This window comes from Pocillopora verrucosa, chromosome 10 (genome assembly GCF_036669915.1).
Source record: "Pocillopora verrucosa isolate sample1 chromosome 10, ASM3666991v2, whole genome shotgun sequence".
In the NCBI taxonomy this organism is placed as follows: Eukaryota; Metazoa; Cnidaria; class Anthozoa; order Scleractinia; family Pocilloporidae; genus Pocillopora; species Pocillopora verrucosa.
In genome coordinates, this window is record NC_089321.1 from 17,179,598 (window position 1) to 17,187,097 (window position 7,500).

Here is a 7,500-nt window from a genome sequence, read left to right on the forward strand (position 1 = left end):
GCCATGTAGAGCCAATGTCTCGATGTCAATGGGACTCAAACTTTTAACTTGGCCACTTAAAATTCAAGTTTAGTCGCCACTTTGGTGACTAAGTTCCTCTGATAAATAAAAGATTAAAGGTGAGAAACAATTGCCTAAGTCTCGTTTCTGCTTTTCTGCAAAAGGGAAATGCAAATTAAGTCTAAGTTAAAACTTGAAATCTCTTTCAAATAGCAACTTCTGAGACAATACAGCAACATCTACATGGTGATCACAGGCGCAACATTTTGTTGAAAGGCTGCTGAATTCAAAAGCATTCTATCTTTCACCATGTTCTCAATCAAGTGAGATGAGTCTACACCAAAAGTCAATAATTATTTATCAAAGGAGAATAATACACCGGCTAAAATAACCCTGAGTAACCCTCTTGTTACTTTGCTCACTTGCTGCTTAAGATAAGACTGTCATGCAGAGGTCTTTCGGAGTGTTTTCCTTTGTGTTTTCATATTTAAGTCATTCAAGATAGAGTATTCCGCTCTGTCCCACAACCACAGCCACAATCTTCCAGAATCACTCCTAAGTTGTATATTTCCAGTTACCTTGAATTAAGGATTTTTTTTCTCAAAATGCATCCTGGAATGAGGAACAGGAAGTTCTAAAGATGAGGATTGATATTACTCAAAATGAGTGTAATTATCAGTTCTAAAAACAAGGAATAAGCACTGAAAATGAGTGACAAATACTACTTAAAATTGATGACAGAGTCCTTGCTTTAAGGTGACTAGAGTTTCTCATGGTAAGACCTATTTTTTTCAAAATGAGTAACTTAAGATCTCAAAAGAGAGAACTTACTCCTCAAAGATTGCTAAATAATACATCATCCCCATTTCCTAGAGGCAAGTATCTAAACTCTAGGAAGTGGTTCTTTCTATCAATATTTTATGTATGTAACACAAGTTAACCAGACCATACAACAAACTCAACAACAACTTTAAATCTAACATAATAAACCCAAATTGTGCTTTCTTTAAGATGTTTCACATTTTTTTTAATTTAAGATACATGCACAGCAGCAAGTTTTAATTTGAAGCAACACTTAAGTTACACCTCATTTCATTTAACGTATATCAAATGTGTAGCAAAGTGACGTGGCTTAATACCTAACATCTATTCTTCAAGAAATGGCACAGCTACATGTTAACTTCATGCACTGAATCTTAACTATTCAATGATAAAAATCTTCCTACAGATTTGTAAATACTAAAATAAACAGTATATAGCAGCTTCATGACAAACACAAATTCCTCAAGGAATAGGTATAGTAGCCTTTCCTTTGAATCATACTGAAGATTGCTCTTTTTCTTTGTCAAAAATCTTGTAAGAGAAGGACTAAATGGTATTTCTTACATAGAGTACGTAACCACGAGGTTTTTCGAGATGTGTTTTTTCAGTCGTTGAATGCTAGAGCAACCATCTGCATGTAGAGTTAAGTTTCGAGGATTTAAGTGTTGGGGACAGTCAACTTTCAGCTGAGAGATATTTTCTAACAATCTTGTTACAGATTTGCCTGTACTTAAATGTTCATCATATAGGCTTTACACCCAGGACATATTCTTCAAGATATTGATACAGCAACTTTTCTTTTACATCATATTGAAAATGAAAATGATGCTTGTCATTAAATGGGCCACTCATTCACCACAAGTTACCTATCTGCATCCTGTCCAACTGCTAAAAGATCCATTTATTTAAGCCCATGGGTGGTAAGTAGACACAATCTGCAGCCATGGCAAGCAGGTAGTAATGTTCTTAATCTCCCTCTTTCAAGAGTGCACCAAATGCCATACAACAACAACTGAACTTCATCAAAGCTCCTTTTTTGGCCAAAAAAAACCTACCTCCCCCCAGATCTTATTGTCATTAAATGGGTTACAGTTCAGCACATACGCAGAACATTCAAATATAAGGACTTACATAATGAGCAAAATCCCACGAGATTTTAGTCCAACAGGTTCTTGATCTTTGGGCTGTGGTATTTTCTAGCAAACCCTCTTGGCCACTGTCACAAATTCCTGGCTGCTGATCTTTTCACCTTAGTGTACTTGTGCCCTCCTACAGGTGTATATTTCTTGAATTAGTTGCTTCCTAGCACTGTCTTGGATTTATTTCTTATTTTTAATGCCAGATGAACATGGGAAGGTGAAATTGGCCCACTTTTCACTACTGTACTTTGTACTCTTAAAACTAGAAGGCCTTGGAGTGTCAGCACAGAGTTTCAAAGCCAAAGCTACTGTCACTATCAAATTGGTATTCTGAGTCCAGTGATAATGTGGAAGATGAAAGAGATCTCTCCCTTTTCAAGGGAGGGATTACCACTGATGGCAATGAGCTTTTTCAAGGCTGGACCTGGATGTGCAAAACAAACAAAAATAACTGCTAATCTTTTACTGCATTTAGAAGGTAGACTGTTCAAGCTGTGGGATGCTAATTTAGAATTCTTTTCGGCACTTAATAAATATGTCACAGCTCAAGTAGGTATGATTCTATAAAAAGAGAGAACTGATGCGGCAGTGTAATACAAAACATGCACATCAGAAGATAACACCATGGGGAGTTCTCATTTAGTTTTACAGGGTTACTTTAATAATCACAGTAAAATAACAAACACTGCAGTGACTTATTACCTGCTGGGAGAATTCAAAACTCTCTTCTAATTCATCGCTATTAAGTACATCTTTCTTGTCCATAACTTCAACAGGAGAGCACTCCTGAAATTTCCACACAGGACAGGATCATTATCCAAAAGAAATGCTCTGTATAGTGCAGGATCTCCTTGTGTGAACAAAAAGCAAAACTACAATCCTCTTTCGTTAAAGTAACAGCAAATTGATCAATAAGATAATGAATTTGAGTTTTAACAATTAGTAGTATAAATTTAACAAAAAATTGTGTGTAATGCAACCCTTATTACACTTACCAAATTTGTGATGACGTCCCAAAATTCTTTCCTCGCCAAGAAATCATTCGGTAAAAGGTCACTGAGATCACTAAGGTTTAACGTGATTAGAGCCTTTCCTTAATATTGTTTGCTAAACAAATTCAGAAAGCAAAACATTTCTTTCAATAAATTGCCTTCACAGCTCGAGAGAACGGCAAGAACTTTCTGCCCACAACTTTAGGACAAAGTCCAAACATTACATGGCTGGTATTTTAAGCAATCGTTCAATGTGTGATATAAATAAAATATTTTAAGTAATACTTTGATGTCAATAAGATTACTGTTGCTGCATGCTGGCGTTCCTGCGGGCGTGCTTTCCCACGGTCACATGGAGTTGAAATTTGCGAAGATTTATAAGCGCTGTTTTTAGAGTGTACTTCGTTTATCAAGTCTTTCCAGCACGAGTTTTTGTTGAAAGAATAAACGTGCTAACTTACCAGTATCGTGGCGTGTCTGTGAAATGTTTTCAGTTATCAAGCTCAGGGCAGAAGAAAGCAGAATCACTCACCTCGTAACAATTTACATGTGTTGACGCGAAGGTTCGTCTCGCGCCTCAGCCATCGCAATAACTCTTCGGGATCCCTTGGAATTCCTCCCGACATCTCGCGAAGAAACGAACTCGGGAAAACAACTAAGATGACTAAAATAAAAGGAAAATAACGAAGCTCGATCACCAGGAGAAATCCGTCATTCGATGATTTCCCACCTCGAAGACTTGGGCTCCACTTGACGCGCGAAAGGTGTACCATGTGACCTGCGTCCGATGTCTCCATTGGTCAAGTATTTGATTATTATTCCAAAAAAGGAAAACCTGTGTTGTCTCTCCTAGTTTTTTTGGAACATGGCCTGGAAGTGCCCTCTGTGTTTCGTTTTTACTTGTTTGACTTTGGATTTCCCACTGTCACACTTAAATTCGCTGCGCTCTAGCGATACTATAACTATAATATGCAGATTCGATAGACGCGAGAGAGTACAAGATCAATTCACTCGTGAAACACGTGCGGGACAGACATCTAGAGCACTTTTTTGACCCCTATGAAAGCAGCGAGGGTGGATCACAGGTGAGAGAATATTTTACAGACACCTTGGTACATTGAATAAGCCGGCGCTTCTACGCCTCATCTGAGTAAAATTTTTAAGTTGGTGGCTGTTCCAATAATTTTTTTTAATGTTTTGTAGGGCAAGGGGCTAGGACTTTGGAGGGTGGGGTAGGGATACAATATTTGATGGGAGTAGGCTGAATGAAAGTAATATTCACAGCTTCAATTTTTTTTTTGTCTAGTGGAGTCTGAGGAATTTGAGGAAGATGATAAAGATGACAATAAAAGCGACAATGGCAGCCATGCTCCGTTACCAGACTATCATGAAGAGGAGTCTACTAGTTCTATGTCTGACTTAGAAATTGATCATGACCTTATTGATTCACCAGGAACACTTCAAGAACTAGGGAAGAAATATTTATTAAAATAAAACATAACAATAAAGAATGTAAATCTTATTTTTAAAGGTGTTACTCTTAAACCAAGGAACTTTCATTTGAGAGTATAAAAATCTTAAAAGCAGAAATCTTGATCCTTACATTTCAAGGAATTGACTCTCAAAATAAGGGATAAAATCCCTGTTTTGCATATCCACTGACTTAAAATAAGAATCCTGAAAAACAAACTTAAGAGTGGAAGCCAAACAACAATGCCAATTAAATGAGGCTCTAATCTGAGTTTCTGCTTTTGTACTACCTGGCAACTGCATTTTTGCATTTGGCAACCATATTTTCTCTGATAGTCGCCAATAGGTGACTTGGAATTTTTTTTAAATTTCAAGCCCTAGTGCGCCTTTCCTAATTCATTGTCCTTTCTTGAAATTTTTCTTCGGCAAGGGACTTAGTATCCCATACTTAAACTCAATATTCCTTTTGCTTTTTTGTACTACACAAAATTCGATAAATGCCTCCAACTGAGCTTCATGGGGAACAACAGCCCATGCAATGAGTCGCACAGTTCACCTCTTATTTAAGCATCCTTTATTTTTTTTCGGTCACAGACTTAGAAATTGCTAAGAGGAAAAAAAACAAACAAGTAACTTGAAGTAATATTATTGAAATATTTCAGTATCCTTACAATTACAGGAGTTGCAAACATGCTGTATGAGAACAATAAAATATAATAATAAATTCTTTGGTTATTTGGCTTGCAAACCCAGCAGTTTTACTTTCCCCATAGTGATTGTCTGGTGACCAACCTTGAGATGACTGTGACCACCATATTTGATTTGCGCTTTCCTAGTCAGCAATATAATGTGGTAGTCAAGTCCCCCTCATACATCACAATCAAAGAGACAAAATGGCCACTTCCTGTGTAGTTCAAAAAGGGGTAGTCAAAATGCTACCCCAGGTGCTGAAGTTTCAATTTCATGCACCAAAATGGAAGGTGTTGATAAACTGTCTTCACATTTGGAATGAAGTACTAAGTAGAGTTGATAACCATCTAAAGGCCATTAAGTTGAGAAACGTTTCTTTGCAGCTCTTAAAAGTCTCTGATCTCTTTCTGAAGGAACGAAGAAAATTTATTCCAAACATAGATGGCTAGCAATTTTTAATAAGTACTTTCTTTATCCATTGGTCATTAATGAGTGTGTGTAAATCTTACTAATTCCGATAACAACCAATTGAGTAGCATTTTGATCATGTGATGCAACACATGACCTTTGTCATCAGTATTGTTGCCACAAAGAAAAAGTTTGTATGGAAAAATATTGTCCATGGAAGTTTCAGACCAGTTGGCTGCATTTTTGCAGAGATATAGCTGTTTATTTTCTTAAGGCAGTTTACCCCCCTTACCCAGGCCTCAGACTATTTGAGATTCCTATGAATTGAAATTGTTCAATTAAACACCTAATTGAAGAAATGTTACATTCAAAACATACTCATAGATCTTAAATTAGAGACCATCAGACCAAAAGGCACCATTTAATCAACTGTTCATGTACTTTCAAAATTGATGGCCAAACAACTACTAGGGTTTATTACACTTACATTATTGTACTTACCAGTATGTTCTTTTTTGCAGCAGCTACATCACCCAAATATTACATCCACCCTCTCTCACCAATTAGAACTACACTGAACAGTTCAACAACTTACTTCAAGATGACACTGCAAACATTGCCAACAAAAGTCCCATGAGTTGCTTGCTATGATCCACAAAGATGTTATGAATTTGTAAACTTTGAGGCCAATAAGATGCTTGTGGAAATTCAAGGTGCACCATTAACTCAGAACAAGTGAAATGCAAATGAGTTAGATATCATCATAAGAAAGAATAGAAAAGTGGACATAAGATCCACAGTATTGGACTAGACTCTTAACAATCGTTCACTAACAGATTGGTTACTTTCGCAAACATAGCTTCAAAATCCACTCACAACACCATTGACATCAAGGCAATAGTTCTCACCAAGAGCAAGGAAAGCAGATCATTGTTAAAGGACAGGCTTGCTTAGCAACAGATTATGTTGTTGAAGACCCTACTGGTACAATGAGGTTGGAGCTATAGGAAGATGCCATGGACCAATTGTTTCATGAAAAGTCATATCACATTCAAAATGATGATATGGAAGTTAATGATTTCTTTATAACAAATACACAAGAAAATGTTATCAAAGGGAAAATTATGGGTGAAATGTCACTTGAAAAGGTTGTTGCTTCTCTGTAATGTAAATATGCCTAAGCCAACAGACGATTCAATGATAAGTTATAAAAATTGCAAGAATAATTTTTTGACAGCAATAGTTAAATATAAATTAGTGTGCAAAACGATTATTAAAGTGATGATAAGCTGTCCAATTAACATTTTAATGTTGCCCTTGAAAGTTTCCTATCAGTCAATACAAACATTTTTAAATATTTACTCATGTAAACATGGGGTACAAAAAATAAATCATATCCATGAAATATTAGTGATACAAAATAAAGCAACTTTTACTAATTCTATTCTTATCTATTATTTAAGTAACATTATTTTCTACTATTCAGAAATTAATATGTGACAGATATAATTATTTTGCACAGTACATGTAAGAAACTAGTATAATACACTAGCTTAAAACAAAAATAATAAGATTATTATCAAGTCCACATAAAATAACAAGGTTCTGGTTTAATGTCTTTTCCTTATGTTCCAGTGAAAAGATAAAGTTATACTGTTACTTTATCAAAGATTCTTGTTTTCAATTCATTGCCATATTTTCATTTCTACCCCCCCTCAAAAAAGATTGACTTGCACTACACGTTTCTCCTGTTGTATATAACTTTGTTTATGACTTCATTCTATCATTTAAGACAAAAGACCCTCACATATGTGCATAACATTCTGCAATACCACTCTGACCAATGCAGTGGCCACATGCAGTCTAAAATGCCTATTTTTTATTTGTTGCACATTTTACCTGCTTCAAGAGATTATTTCAGTGCTTTCAATAAGATTTGAAGTAGCTGGCTACCTTGGTAAAGCACATTCCGGAGGTAA